The sequence below is a fragment of the Sciurus vulgaris genome, assembly GCF_902686455.1.
Source record: "Sciurus vulgaris genome assembly, chromosome: 10".
In the NCBI taxonomy this organism is placed as follows: domain Eukaryota; kingdom Metazoa; phylum Chordata; class Mammalia; order Rodentia; family Sciuridae; genus Sciurus; species Sciurus vulgaris.
This window is the reverse complement of record NC_136470.1, coordinates 57,581,277-57,597,964: the sequence shown is the minus strand read 5'-3', so window position 1 is coordinate 57,597,964 and position 16,688 is coordinate 57,581,277. Positions and strand designations below refer to the sequence as shown.

Genomic DNA, 16,688 nt, shown 5'->3' with positions numbered 1-16,688 from the left:
ATCCCCCCGTGCAAAAAAAAAAAAAAGTATGTATAGCAGCAGGAGTCCTGCAGGCTTCCTGGAGGATATGATCCCTGAGCCTTCTTGTTGGGAGTTCATCCACAGTGGATCCATTCCAAGCAGAGGGAACAGCAAGCGTGGGGAAGCAGGAGGAGGAGGGACAGAAGGCTGTAATGTGTCTGTGACTAATGGGCCTTTATGCCATGAGATGGAGTTTGCATTTTATCCTGCACCAGAAGGGGAGGAAATAAAACACACACGCACACACACACACACACACACAAAATTGGGTAACATTAGGTAACTGCAAGAGAAATTTAACAGGTAGAATGTATCCAGAAAAATTTTATTAATTAGGTATGGGAGATTAAGGGAATAGATAAATTCAGTGTGCTTCCTAGGTTTCTGATTTTAATAACCGAATGAATAATGGAGTCAAGTCAGGGTAGGGTGGAAATGATAAGGCTTTGGGGGAATGTAAATATGATGAATCTGGTGTTTATATCTCTCTTTATATTATCTATAGTTATGTGCGAGCATATCTCTCATGGTATTTTTTTGAACCTTAGAGATCTCATAGAAAAAAACTTCTGTATCTCACAGGTAATGAAGTGTATTCCATGTTTTTATTAGGAAACATTTGTCTTGTCTTGCTGCCCTTTTGGCTGTTTACTTATTCTGCAAGCTTTCATGTGTTCCTTGAATATTGTTATGTAGTCAGTGGATATCTTTATAGTGAAAAGATACACATAGAGCTATTTCTTATAGAGCTAATATTACTTTCTTTAGAAAAGTGTCATCACCCCAAAACAGGCCAGATTGCCAGTTAGAAGGATATGCCTTGCTGGTTGCAGCTGTGAAAGGAATTCAGTATTTGTCAGCTGATTTAAAGTTTAGGAGAGGAGTTAACTAAAAATCCTGGGGGAAGACCCAGGCAATCCAGAGGCAGACAGACAGGATAGTGAAATGGAAAAGAATACACAGTTTAGGAGACTCTTCACATACATTTTTGGCTTGCATGAGAATCTGCCAGATTAACTGTGTTTTCAATCACTTTGCCATTTTATTCCAGTTATAATTTTAAGACTGAAATGTCTACACCTCTTTAAGTACAAATATGGACAGGGATGTGGATTAAATCCTTTTAATTTTTTCAACCTGTCTTTGTGGGAGGTAGAACACATGCATGAAGAGTCCTGGAGCATCACCACGGCACCTCACTTGTCTTTCTCTTCCTCAAGGAAGGCTTTCATCACCCCACTTCAGACCTATTGAAATAACCTCCCATCATGTCCCTAGTCCCAGACTTACTTCTTTCTGATCATTCCAAACACTAGAAAGAACTTTAGGCATTCATTTAGTCTTAACAACATGCATGTTCTCTGAGTCAGTTTGTATTTACAGCCATACCTTTAGATTTTATTTTTAACTTCAAAATGGTGTTAGTGTTTTTGAAATTTCTCTTCGAAAGGCTTGAATGAAGTCCTCATATTTAACCTTAGCATTTAAAAGCCTTCCATGATCTGATCCAGCCACCCTTCCCTTCAGTCGCCATGTTTATTGTTCATATTACCGTAAAGGCTGATCTGCCAGGGTTAAAGCAATGAGAAGGTTTTGAAATGAACAAATGAAGGCATCATTTACGCATCATCCATCTATTTGACTATTTCCTCCTCAGTCTCTGCATGTCTAAATTCTGTGCTAACTTAAGGCTCAGATCAAATGCCACCTCTTCCATGATACTTTCCCAGATTTTTTCACACAGAAGAACCACCTTCTCTCAATTCCTGTAATATTTTATTTATACCTCTTTAATGATGCTTACTTTCTTCTTGAAATTATTTTTTACATCCTTATAAGCTATAAAGAAGGCTTCATATATTTATCTTTGCACCTTCCCTAGATGCTGAACTCATGATATTTAGAATATAATAGGTGCTTAGTAAATGCTCCCTGGGTCAATTGATGAATAAAGTTAAACAATAACTTGGAGGTGTGCTATGGTTTGAATGTTTGTCCTCTCTAGAGCTTATGTTGACATTTTAATTGTTGTTTTAACACTGTGGGACCTTTGAAAGCTGATTAGGGCATGAGGGCCCCACCCTCATAGGTGGGATTAATGCTGCTATAACAGGGCAAGTTTGGCCCCCTCTTGCTTTCTCTTGCTCATCTTCTACCATGTGATAATGCAGTAAAAAGGCCCTTGAGAGATGCTGGCACCTCAGTCTTGAACTTTCTAACCTCTAGAACTGGGTGAAATAAATTTGTGTTCATTATAAATTACTTAGTCTCAATTGTTCTGTTATAGCAGCACAAAAATAGACTAAGACAAGGTGCATTGTTGATGAATTCCTAAATCTCTAGAATAGGTTCTGTCTGTACATATATGGTTCTCTCTTTTTGTAAATGGAAACTAATGAAAACAAAATTACAGCCAATTTTGTTATCACCACCTCAGTTACCAATGACTTTTATAATAATAACAGTCATGCTTTGTAGAGAACTGACTTAGTGCCAAGCAATCTAATCATCTTAAGTAAATTGTTACAGGATCTTCAAAACTACCTTGCAAGGATTATCTCCATTTGAATAATGAGCATATTGTGATTGAGGCTGAGTCTTTTATTTGCTAAGAAACTGAGCTGAGATTTAAATATTGATCTGATTCCAAAGCTTGAGCCACTGGCTATCCCTCTGCACTCTTTTTGACTAGGAAATGCTTTTGGTTAACTAAGTTAAATGTCCTGTGTGATACTGAAAGTGGATACAAACATGACCCAGAAACCTGGGTATCTGCAGTGGCAAGTCTGCTTCTCCCAATAGAGATGGGATGGCTTTTTTACTATTGGTGGAAGAAGGTGCCCTTAGTAAAACTTTTAGGTGAAATCTCAGAATTAAAGTTCATCTTGATTACCATTTTCTATAATAACTAAATATCAAAACCTGGAATTCAATGGTGAAAGTGAAATTTGAGAGTATTCCTAACTGTGCTGATTATAGCTTAAAGACAAGAATATTTTCCAAGATTGCTTTCTTCCCTCCTTCCCTATTAACTCAATCTCCCTGACTACTCCATCTCTAGTCATTCTGTGAATACGCTAACTGCAATGTCTCTGGGATCGATGGAAGGCAAATTACACAGGTACAAAACAAATGAACTGCAGAATCACCAGTTTTATTTCACAAAATTCTCATGATTTTCTTTTTAAGAGAAAATACAGCATAGCTGAATCAATGCACTTCTAATTCTGTAACTGTGTAGTGGGTGTTCATTATCTATAATATGAGAACAATAGAACATTGCCTCTCTTCCCTTCCATTTTCCCAGTTAACATAGTTAGGTAAATGAGGGATGTTCTAGCTCTTTCTTGTCCCTTTCCTGCACCTAAACTCTGCAAATAAGGAGAATTTCTATTTTTCCATTTTGGCTCTTCTTTTTACTATTATCCAGTAGTAATAATTAATAATTATTTTTGGTATGGTAATTTGTATTGTGTATGTCTGTTATTTAATTTAGCTAAAAATAACCATTTAAGAAAGTTAGACTGATAACATTAACCTCAAGGCCTTGTTCTTAGAGCAGAAGACCAGAAAATGTACAAGCTGAGTTAGGGTTCCTACCCTTGTTTTTCCCTGTACTTATCAGTGAGTACAGCACTAAGTCAAGAGCATGGCCTTAGGACTAGGACATCAAAACAAGTCCCAGCTCTGACACTCAGTAGCTGTATGCTCTTGAGCAAGTTACTGGACCTGTCTAACTCTCCATTTCCTATTCCAAAAAGATGAAGATGATAATATTTATACCTACCTCAATGATGTAAGGTTAGGAACTATCTTCAGGTGATCATCATTACACTTATACTCGTGTTCAATCTGATGTGTGATTCCCACATTTATTTATTCCTTCAATAAATATTTGAGTGTCCACTGTGTACTAACATTGTGTAGTTATTGGACACGTGCAGTGTTATATAGCACATTGTCTAAGTTGACTAAGATATCAAAGCATACCCAGCAGAACATGAGTATTCAGATGTCAAAAGGTTAGGATTTTGATGAGGAGCTATGAGAGAGATATCCAGTATGGGAGGAGGAAGCCAGGAACGTATGCTACTTTCTTAGAAACCTGTCTGAGGAAGTATTTCATAATGGTGGAGGTGACCAATCGATTAAATGTCTCTGAGAGTCAGAGCAAATGATGACCTGAGAATGAGACTTTGGTTTTACGAGATGGACATTACTGGTGACTTTTTGTGACGGGTGGGAGCAGAGAAAACAAATATTTGGTTCAAATAAATTTTCAAGAATGAACTTCCAGCATCCCTAGCTCATGATCACTAGAATTCTGTTGTCAAAAATAATAATCACCTCCTGGTTGTGTGGCTGACTGACTCAAACTGAGCATCTGTAGTACTGCTATCACTGTAACTATTTACCTTCAAGTCTTGATCATTGCATCAGAATACTTGGAAGTATGTCCTTTGAACTAGCCTGCCCATGGCTGGTTTTCTTTTATACCTACCACTGAGTACAGCTTAATATTCATATGCAGGACAAATGTTTATCATCCTGCCTATTTTACCAATATTTAGTTTTTCATAAAACACAGATATTAGTGGTCTCATAGATTGTTGAATATTTTAAGAGCTTCAAGCCTTTTAAAGAGTTCATGTGCCACCATTTTCAGATTTCTTTTTAACACATGACACTTAATTTCCCATGCAAAATAAGATATGGATATCTTATCTTCTGACATTGGTTTAATTTATTTCTTGTGTAACCAGGAGACAAGCAACAAGTAGATCTCTTGTTGATTTGTTTTCTTGGTCTCAAAAGTTAAAGTGTATGATGAGTTCTGGCTTCTAATTTCTTGTTTGGGGAGACTATTGAAGAGATTTGAGTGACGATGTGTGAGTTTGCTTTTCAGCTTTATTGTCAGGGCGAAGGTGGCTAACTTTGGAAGAGAATCACTCTCATATTTGAAACAAGGACACAAGCACTCTCTCTAGAAGTTGTAAATGATGCTTCAGCCTGGACTGGTGTGTCAAACAGCTGAAGTCAAAGAGAATCCATTCATAGTGATTTTAAGACTTCTTTGAAAGGAGGTTTTAAATTATGCTTCCATTTAAAAAATTATCTTTTAAAGAATATATGGTAAAATTGGTGATTTAAATACATGGAACGTTTGACATTTGTCTATGGTGTTTTCTCCTTTTTATTATAAGCACATCACACAAGCCTAGTATCTTTTAGGAAGAAATCTAATGCTTACTTAGAGAACAGCTAGGATTTTTTTTTTTAAAACATTTAAGTGCAAGTAATTTGTAAGTAAATGAATAAGCTTTACCTTAAGGTTTCTTAATTAATATATTGAGACACAGAAATCGAATTTATTGGTTACAAATAACAAATCTTTTCAACATTTGAAAAGAAATAATCCTATTTACTTAGCATTTTTGATTTGTAAAGATGGAACTTATAAAATGGATACCTTCAAGATTTCTTTTCTCATGGAAAGGTTCCTATATAAGAACAGTTTTCTAAAGTTAGTGGTTCTTTTAATCTGCTTTTCTAACCAAGTGTGATTATAACAAGCTTTTCACCCAGGGACGAATTACCTGCCTCAGGTGGATGGACCATGAACAATTTAGGTCACTGCTTCATTATATTCAGGCAGTATATGTTCAGTTATTAGATCCATGAGAACATTTACACCGAACCTTTATTTAAAGAATCTGGGAGTGCTTGCCTCTCATTGAATATTTGCCACAAGTCCATAGGGTAAATGTTGTGAGGCTTATTTCCTTCAAATAAAAGCTATTCACTAGATAGAGAAGTCACAGCTATAATGTTTCAAGTTATATGAGTATATTGTAAAGGAATGGGACTTCCAGTTCACATATCATACCATTTCTTCATATAGATGGCCTTGGGGAATCATATTTTAAAAAATATAGTAGTATCCAAGTAGATAGGAATAGCAGATCATTTGCTTCTTGCTGCTTGCATTTGCTGAGACTCTTATGAAGATTTTCCCTGGGCACATGAATCAGTTTAATAATGATTGCTGCCAGTTGGTGGCTAGACATCAGACTGCCAGCCTACTCCACAGTGTTGCCATCTGCTATTTGGATTCACAGTGTGTTGCTGCTATGCACCACCTCATTAAGAACGGGACCCTTGTGAGCCATAGACAGTAGCTTATTCAAGTGAGCTGAAGCCAACTCCTCCCCAAGCCAAATTTGTAGAGGCTGCATGCATCTCATCTTATTTGGAAATCGTTCTGTGCTGATCATGCAGTCTGATAGTTCATTGTCTCTGATCATTTAGGTGTTAGTCTTTCAAGCCAGCTCCTTGTTTCATTGCAACATCAAAATACAAATGTGGTTATTTCAAAGACTTGTAAAAAATATTCAATCCAGTTTTTTTTTTTTTTTTATATTTTGTAGTAGGAGTCACATCTTGAAATGATTAGTTGCTATTGGCTTGCCAAGTGCAAATATTTTTGTAAAGTTAAGTGTATTATAATCCACTGGACTATTTTGGACAGGTCTCCCAGTTTTGAGGATTTTTTTTAGTTTTGTGGGATTCCTACTGCACAGTTTCTATTTCTTGGAAACAGATTTTCAAAGGCTTTCGTCATACTTTCCCTTTTCTTTTTCTACTACATTTCAAAAGGCAGCCGTGAAATGCAAAACATTTTTATTTGTTAGAAAAGAATGCATTTCATCCAACAACCACTGATCACCTTAGAGATTAAAATTTTTTTTTTCAGAGAAAAGTGAATTTGTTTGCACAGATCATATTTAGTTCCTCTCAATCTACCTCAATAGGTAATGGGTACTAAGAGCACTGGGGAGTCACATCTCAAAACTGGGCTGGTTTCAAATTTCAAAGGAATTCATGGGCAGAGATTCAAGGCTCAGACTCCCCTGACCCCATTCCCCACACAAGGACTTAACCCAGTTCTCACTCATATCTGCACTTTCTGGCAGCCAGAATGTGTTTCTTAAACCCTGTGCTTGTTCCGTACTCAGTGAAAAAAGGCTTTTATTGGCAAACAGCATCAGGAAATGGGGGCTCTCAGATTGAGACTCTGAGATATACTTTAACCTGCTGGATGTTTATTAAAAGTGCCTTTTAGGGCTGGGGGTATAGTTCAGTGGCAGAGTCCTTGTCTAACATGTACAAAGTCCTGGGTTCAATCTGCAGTTCTGAAAGAGAAAAAAAAAAGTACCCTTTGAATAAACATTTGCAGGCAAGAGAAGAGGCAGGATTTGGTGGAGTGAGAAGCTAGGTTGTAATGCAGGTCCAACAACCATGGCGCACACCACAGGAAGCTCTGAGGTTGGAAGGTCCTTCAGAGGAAAACACTGAGCAAGAAAACAACTTTGTATTCCTTCAGGGATCAATCACTGGATATGGACCACCTCACCAAGGAGTGTGACCTTAGATAAAGTGGTTCTCCACAGCTGAGGTAATCATGGAAAAGGCCTGGCAGCTGTACTTTGCTTGCTAACAGTTCACCTAGCAAACGGGGAGCAAGTCCCTCTTTGAAGGGGGTTCTGGGCTTCATAATGTTACCACATGGGACAGATCACAACATCGCCTTGGGAGAGGAGCACGGAACATTCGCAAGTGAATAAATGAGAATCTGGCACTGAAGAAACTTTCCAATTTTGTTTCTCTTTTAACATCGACTCATATCCTATGAACTAATATTCCATAGAACATAACTTGATAAACATCACTGTAACTGTACAGCACCTCAAAGGCTGTGTAAAAAGAACTGCAAATAGATGGCTTGCTCCAGGTTCACCTGCCCTTCAACAGCTATCAGTTCTGCCTGAAACTTTGGTGTTGCCATATAAGTAATGGACCTGCAAGTCAAATATTCAGGTGTAGGAAAACTGGCTTTATTTTTCCATAACTGAATTTATTTCTTAAGTTTTCATTCTGTCTAGTGGCAAACATATACACACACTCCCAAATCCTTAACTTCAGATATTTTCCAGATAAATGTAGTCATTAAATTTTAAAATAAGTTAAAACAATATTTTCTCTTCATCTTAGTTTGTTGGGACTATTGTAACAAAATCTGTATACTGGATAGGTTGTAAATAACAGAAATTTATTTCTCATACTTCTGGAGCCTGGGAAATCTAGATCAAAATGCTGGCAGATTCTGTGTCTGCAAGCTCACTTAATTGTTCATGAACAACAGTTTTTCACTGTGTTCTCCCATGGTGAAGGGGTGAATGCACCACCTTAGGTTTCTTTTGTAACTACACAAATCTCATTCACCTCCAAAAGGGCTCACCTTTTAATACTGTTACCTTGGGGGTCAGAATTTCAACATATGAATTTAGTGGAGGTGGGAAGATAAACAGTCAGAACATAGTTCTTCTCTTTTACCCAGGATTGCACCTAAGCTCCAGGGGATGAGGTGACATTATGGCATCTGATTCTTGGATGGCATCTATTAATGGTTGGCACTGAGATGAACAGGGTCCTTTTTGGTATTCACTGATATCTCCCTCCATGCTGGCATCTGATGCATTACAGGACTCCTGCAAAGGGTTCACACTGCATCTCTGCCAAGAGTGTCTTGCGTCTATCAGCTGTTAGGATAATTTCTTTATGTTCTTATCTATACCAAGAAAAACATTTTCTTGATTTCCTGCTCCACAGTGATTAAGAGGCAGTAGGATCCATGTGCCTGGGCACTCAGTGCAAATGTTTCTACCTCAGTAACCACTGCCACACTGTTAAGGCCAACTTTCTCTAATCAGGAGCTAGGGCATGAGTCTCTCCATTTTTAGATAATGAACATTTTTTCTGGGGTTTCTTTTACATTCTATTTTTGAATATTGAACTCCTCTTCAGGAACTTTTACCAGTAATCAACTCTACTATTTTCTTTCCATCTGTGATTTATATTTTTCTCACTTAGTGCTGAGATTTCCTTTTCTTTTTTCCTCTTCTGAGTGGTTTGGAGGAGTAGGTCCTGGAGAAAATCCGCTAGCCAAATATTCTTCCATCCCTGAATTTGAATGTCATGATTTTGGTCCTTGAAGCTAAAAAGTCAACAATTTAACTTTTCTTTTGCATGTTTCTTTCAGTGGCTCTTCTGTGGTTTCTCTTTCCCAAGACATTTTGCTTACAGTTTAGTTTGTGTGGGAGTGTGAGGTTGGGCAGGGGATAGGTACTGAAGTAAGGAACAAAGCATTTGCCTCTAGAGAAAAATACCTTTATTCCTCTATTTTATTCCATTAGTCTATTATTATATCATTGTACCAATATTACATGGTTTCAATTTATGTAGCTATGTGGTTGCCTTGATATCTTGTGTTAGTAAGTCCTTGTTCTTATCCAAGACTGGCATGGCTATTGTAGGTTCTATTTCCAAATACATTTTATATTGAGTTTATAAATTTCCTAAAAAGATGTCTCCTGGGATTTTGATTGGGATTACATTGACTCTGTCTATAAATACAGAGTAAACTGTAAATTCAAGACATTGATCTTGAAATATTGAGTCTTCTATCCATTACATTGTTTGTACTTCTATTTATTTAAATCTTCTTTAATGTCTCAGTAACATTTTCTGGTTTTTGGTGTAGAAAAAATGTAATCTTACAATAGGTTTACTCTTAGGTATTTGCTGCTTTTGATGCTATTGCAAATTTTAAATATTTCAATTTGTTCAATTGATCCAATGTAAGGATGTTCAATGATTTGATATTTTGACCTTGCTAAATTTACAGTCATTCTTAAGGTTTGTAGAATATTTCAGTTTCTACATTCATAATCGTGCGGTCAGTGACACAATTTCATTCTTTCTTTCTCAATATTTATTTATTCCTGCTTTATCTCTTATCCTACTTCTTCATTGTCTTGGCTAGGGTATCTATTGAAATTCTGAACTGAGGTGATGAGAGTGAACTACTTGTCTTAATCTCAGTATTGCAGGGCAGGGGGAAGATTCCTTATTTTATCTTTTTTGTTTTCCTTGTGATATTGGGAGTGCATTCAGGGTGCTTTACCACTGAGTCATACCCCAAGGTCTTTTTATTTTGAGACATGGTATTGCTAAATTGTCCAGGCTAGCTTCAAACTTGTAAGTCTCCTGCCTTAGCCTTCCATGTTGCTAAGATTACAGGCACATGCCTCTGTGCCCAGCTATCTGTAGGTTTTGAATAGGTTATTAACCTTATCAGGTTAGAAAGTTTCCCTTCTGTTTCTAGTTTGCTGATAATTATTTGTATTGTTAGTGATTGTTGACTTATTGGTTTTTTCTGCATCTACTGATGTTACTATATGCTTTTTCTTATTTATTCTGTTATATGTGAATTAATTTTCAAACATTAAGCCAACTTCCTGATGTATTAGCCTCATTATTGCAGATTTCATTTGACAATAGTATCTGAGCATCTAGATTTGTGATCTTTACTGCCTTCTGAGAAGAAAAGAGTCAAGCAGCTAGCCTCTGATTACTTTCTTTCTTAGAGACATCTTGGAGGATGTTTCAGGAAAGAAAAAAAGCAGGCAATCTAGGTGGATCTTCTTGTATGCATATTGATAACAGACTTCATGCTAATAAGGTAATATTAGTTCCTAGGAGGTAGAATTTTATCGGTAAAGTGTTTTCACAGGATATCCCAGATGTAGGGCTGATTACGAAAAATAAAACCAGGACCTATGAAATTATAGAGCATGGCTCTCAGGAAAATATTATGTTACATTAATACCTGGAGATAAGAAAGAGAAGCATCCTAACTTAACATGCTGTATGTTATGGAAGGTGATGAGGCTCATATCATTACATTTTGGCCAGAAAGTTCATCCAATGCAAGAAGGAAGGACCTTGGAGTTCATGACACTGTTAAAGACCTCTGTCTGCTTTGCCCGTGCTCCATGATTTATGTAATCTTAAGATCAGTATAACCTTATAATGAATAAAATCCCTTATTCTTTTGAGTCTTTGAGTCTGATTTGCCAATTCTTATGCGTTGGCTTCATCTATAATTTTCTTTTTTGCAATGTGTCTGTCAGACTTCAGTATCCAAGTTATGCTTGTCTTCTATAATAAGCTGAGAAATGTTTATATTTTTGTATTAGGTTGAAAAATCAGTAAGCTTGGTAATTTTCCTTCTTAAATGTTGGAAGAGCTTACCAATGAAGTCATATGTGTCTGGATAGCACTTTGTGGAATGTTATATGCTCTTTCTCTCATGGAAGATGCCAGAAAGGCCCCTTTCAGCAAGGCAATAGGTGGGTGTGTACTCCTGAGATGCCTCTATCTTCTTTCCTAGTTGCTAGGAAGATGACTACAGTTAAACTCAGCATGAAGTTGGTGGAGAAGTGCAGGGCGTAACAAGGGAAGAAAAAGATAACTTGCTGAAGGAGCTGCAAGGAATGGCCTGTTTCTGTAAGAGCCAGGGAAATATTACTGGTAAAGAATTTTAACTTTTCTTTATCTAAGGGGCCAGAACATAAGACTAGAAAACCAAGAATTTATTTATTTAGGGGAACTTTATCAGGACATAGTATTTATCAAATCTGCAGTAGCCTTGAATGTCCCCCAAAATTCACTGTCAAAACTCAATTTCCAATGTGATAGTAATAAGAAGTGGTGTGTTTAGGAGGTGATTAAACCATAAGGGAGAAACCCTCATGAATGGGAATCATGACCATTCAAAGAGCTACAGGGAGCTAGCTAAGGCCCCTTTGCTCTTCTAATCTTTCTCCGTGTGAAAACAGTGTTTGTCCTCTCTAAACACTGGTACTTTGACCTTGAATTTCTATCCTCCTGAAATGGGAGAAATCAATTTCTGTTCTTCATAAATTACCCAGTTTCAGATATTTTGTTGTAGCAGCACCAATGGACTAAGATATCCTCCTAACAAGAACTCCAGGGGATAGAACAAATCCAGTAATAGAGTAGGTCTTGGAAGCCTAAGAACAGAGCTGGTTCACACTTAAATGACCACAGTGATCTGGTAAAGGGTAGGAGAAGGAATAAAGAGGCTGAGAGAAATGATCATCCTGGAATGGAAAACATGAGGCTAGAAAAACCACAGGTTTTGTTCCAAGAGAGGTCCCAGAAGACACACAATTCACTAAGACCATCAACCATATGTCTGTGTGAGGGTCCCAGTATCACTAAGATTAAGTGGTGGCTCTTCTTTTTATACAGGGCTGATGATGAGATGGTCACAGAGCTGGGCTTGTTAATATCATTCAGGGGTAATGGGCCCTGAAGTAATACAGGGCCCCGAAGACTGGAGTTTAACTACCACAAGCCAAGAGGCTGTAATTACTCTAACAACTGGTGAAATTGGAGGGGTAGTTAAGTGGGCTTGACTCACAGCATGTTTGTGATATGATTAATTGAAGGTAACACCCCCTCAGGAAGAACAAACAGGCAAGTAACAGGGATGTTACTTAAGATGTGTAACCAAAGGTGAAAATGGAAAAGCAAGAGTTTGAGGGTACTGCCCCAATGAAATATCACAATTCCTTGCTCCATTCCCAAACCTGAGGGAATTTTCAGATAAAGAATCCACAAATGGAAGAGGTGCAGGGTTCCTAGAAGGAAAAGGAAAAGACCTTGTTACAAATGGTGTGTGTGTGCGTGTGTGTATAGTGATAAATCCTCAAGTTCTTCCCCAAATGGACTCATTGTCATTTACTAGGGTGACTAAACACTGGCAAAGGAGAATATCCAAACATTTCCAGTATTACTTGGCCTAGGGTACAAGTTGACATTGGTGTCTAATCATCTTCCCAGGAGCCAGGCTGAGTGAAGATGTATAGCATTAGGGATAAACTGAGTCATAAAAATGTGCCACTTGGGATCTCTTGCTGAGGGGAGCTTATATGACTGAGTGTCCCAGCTATTGCTCTCTGAACCCACTGACATGTTCTTGTCAAGGTTACCATCAGAACAATTACTGAGAAAGCAAGTATAATAGTGTAGGCTTATTCCTAATATAGTTCCTCCAGTGAGAAACTTTGGCTTCAATGTTTTCCATCAGCTGACCTGGAACTTGATTCTATAGTGTAGTTCCATTTTGTTTTGTTTTGTTTTTGTTTTGTGGTACTGGGGATTGAATCCAGGGCCTTTTGCATGAGAGGCAGGCACTCTATCAACTGAGCTATATCCCTAGCCCTGAAACTTGACTCTAATTGTTTTGCAGCATAATGTCCCACTATTCAACTGTCCTTCCTCCCCTTTTCTTCTATATTAGTCAGTGTTCTCCAGAGAAACAAATTGTCTGTCTCTATCTATCCATCCATGCACCTACCCATTCATTCACCTATCCGTCTAGATAGTTATGATAAAGAATTGGTTCTTGCAATTATGGAGGCTAAGTCCTATGATCTGCCATCTGAAGACCTGGGAGCCAAGAACACTGAGGCTGTCAGTCCCAGTCCAAGAGCAGAAGATGGAGTTCCACCTTAATAGCCAGGCAAAGAAAAAAATGTTTCTCCATCTTTTTATTTTATTCAGGTCCTCAGCAAAGGGGATGATGCCCACCCATGCCGGGGATCAGTCTGTTTACTCGGTGCATCCAAATACCATTCTCTTCCAGAAACACCCTCATGGGCACACCCAGAAATAATGTTTAACCAGATGTCTGGGCATTCTATGGCCCAGTGAAGCTGACTCACATAAAGTTAAACTTCACACCTTCACTCAGGTCAGACAGGTTATGTACTCTAAAGATCCTTCATTTCAAGCCTTATAAGCATTTCCCCAAATAAATCTCTTACAAATCAAATCCTACCTTTATATGTGCTTCTTAGAGGACTAGAACTAACAAATTTGCATTTTTTTCTGTCAGGTAATTACTTGAGGATCAGTTTTATACTATTCAACTTGCTTTTTTTTTTTTTTTCTTCTTTTTTTGGTGGCTGTGTGTGTAGGTACAGTTTTTAGTCAGGACAGGACAGTTAGCCCTACGAATATTTTGTGTAACCTTTCAGGGTCTTTGGTGAATCCCTGGAGTTCTCAGTGAGGATTCTCCACTATAGCTATAGAGAAATTAAATGTTTCCTAATTTCAAACTAACTTTTGAGTATTGTTAGGCTTAGCATTCAGCAATTGGCACAAAGAAATCTCTATTTCTTTCATTTTTTTCTCTGCAGACCTTCCACCTCACTGACATTCTACCCTGAATATTCAAGCCATGCCAGTCTCAACCCGTCTTTTTCTCTTTAGCTCAGCAAGACTGCTTTGCTTATGTTCCTCCTCCTGCATTGATCCAGAGTGCTCACCTGCAGAAAGGCAAGGCCACTATAGGTTTTGCCTTGTGTCCCTCTCTCAGGGATCAATCCTTTGCCACCAGGTGCCCAATGTCTGAAATGTTGCTCCATTTCCCCCCCCCTCTGGTTTCTTGAAACAGCAATAGCCAAGATTTTTGTACAATTTCTAATATGTGTATTTAGAGCTATAATTCCCTGTAAACATGTGCTTTCATAGCATTTGGTAAGTTTTGATTCTGTTTTTTCATTAGAATTCATTTTGAAATATTTTCAAAATTCTGGTGTGATTTATTGTTTGACCCATTGGTCATCAGGTGCATACTCCTTAACTTACAGGCATTTGGGAATTTTTTTGTTACTAGGAAACATTTAATTTCTATCTAGTAATAGTGGAGAGTCCTCACTGAGAACTCCAGGGATTCACCAAAGATCCCTGAAAAGTTACACATAATAATGGTAGGGCTAATTGTCCTGACTAAAAAGAGCACCCCCCACAACACACATAAAGCAAGTTGAATAGTTATATAATTAACTTCTGGTTTAATTCATACTAAATACGATTTCAATCTTTTGAAATTTGTTGAGACTTGTGATCCAACCTATGGTCAGTGTTAGTAATAAATATTCTGGAGTGTACCTTAAAAAAACAGAAATTCTCATGTTTTTGGATATAATATTGTATGTTTTATTTATATGTTTAAAGTGCTAATAAATAGGAGCTCAACACATACTGAGTTGAATGACTCAAAAACTTTACCCTATTAATGGAAATTCCAGACCAAATAAATAAAAGGATAATGGTGACATCATTATTTCTGATAAGATGATCCTCACAGGTGAAATAACACAGTTTTCCCAGAATCCAGCCAATGCTAATGCCAACCCTTTATGTGATCCCAATTATTTTTCTTCTTATGTCCCTGCCAGTTTCTGTTCAATAGTTGTAAGCTTTGTGATATCAGTGCTGGATAACTTTAGAAAATATTATCTTGTGATAAGTTAATGACATTGAAGCTCATGGAGACACAAGACATGGTTAATTTATTTCTTCATTTTTCTCTAAATGATTCATGATTATTTCTAATATTACATGAGTTTAGACAGTATCTAATATATCTTTTCTCAATGGTCAAGGTTTTCAAGTAGAATCATTTTCAATTTTCTAAGTTTCACTGTCACTTTCTTATAAACTTGAGGTTAAAACTGGTATAAATATATGACCTCCAGTATGTTGAACCTTCCTATTTAACCCTTCTTTCAACTTTGTTCTGGACAATATATTATGATTAAAGCAAGAAGGGAGGAAACCAATTTAGGCAGGTCTACCTGTGTACTACGCAGGCTTATAAAATCTCTCTTGTGTACTTTCACATCTTTTTAACCTGATTCTAGCTGCAGCTCTGGTAAGGAATCTGGAAGGTTTTACCCTGCTTCATGCTGATAGTGTTGCATGTCAAACAAACACCAAAAATCAAGCTTCCTGTCCCAAAGCTTCTCTGTTGTAGCAAGGTGTGATGTCCTGTACCAGAGAGGCAACCCAGACTTATGGGGGAGTCAGTGCAGACCTCAACACTGAGGAGATGACTGCTGGCAGAAAAATACTTCTCCCTTTTATCCCCCAGGAAGACAGCTCTGAGACAAAGATTCTTGAGAAGGCGCTGCATTATGTAATCATTACCTGTAGTGTACCACTTGAAAACACTACCTTGTTTGCTTCGGTCTTTCCCTCCCCCACACCCCCTTTCATTTCTTTTTCACTCCTGCTCCCTGAGATCAAATTCCTAAACAGAATGTCTCTACCTTTGTCTCAGGCTCTGCTTTTTAAAGAATAACCTAGATTAAAACAGTAGGAAAGTAGGCTGTTGGTAGATTATACAATGCAGGAATATAATTTTCCTTGACTCTGTACGTGCTACAAAGAAATACTCATTCAGTAGGCAGCATGGTTGGTGATTTCCATCTTTTTTTTCTTTTTGAAAGCTCATCATCCATCCTGAGCCTGACCACCTAAAGAAAAAAAAGGTGGTAAAAATTAGCTCATAATAGGCAAATTTCTTTGATGATGGCTCTAAGCATTTTTCTTGTGAGAGGGTCCTCAGCAACTTGAATACTCAAATGTATTATGGAAGAGTCCTCAGTCTACTTAATCAGGTTAAAGCTTTTTGTTGCTTTGGAAACAAGCATATCACATTTCTTATACTCCTTGGTATAAAGCTGGATCTTTTACTATTATGATCCTTTTTGCATAGAAACTCAAAAATAACTTAAAATACATGCTTTAGTGGGCTACTAATTGATCTTTTTTTCATTCATGAAGAAATGAAGGAATGCCCTGAAAGATACAGAGTTATCTGGAATAAATTTAAGGTTGTCCATATGTTAGCCTTGAGTAAACATGTTACAAATTACAATTTCTTA

At 37.4% G+C, this 16,688-nt stretch overlaps 1 long non-coding RNA gene across 1 annotated transcript; it reads right to left on the bottom strand.

The window, feature by feature from the left end:
* Positions 1–305: 305 nt before the first annotated feature.
* LOC306670947 lies at positions 306–14,665 on the bottom strand. The gene is made up of 3 exons (XR_013766543.1): positions 11,176–14,665; positions 3,072–7,214; positions 306–3,038 (listed from the first exon to the last, which is right to left on the bottom strand). It is a non-coding gene; the product is annotated as an uncharacterized lncRNA (long non-coding RNA).
* Between the last annotated feature and the right edge of the window lie 2,023 nt (positions 14,666–16,688).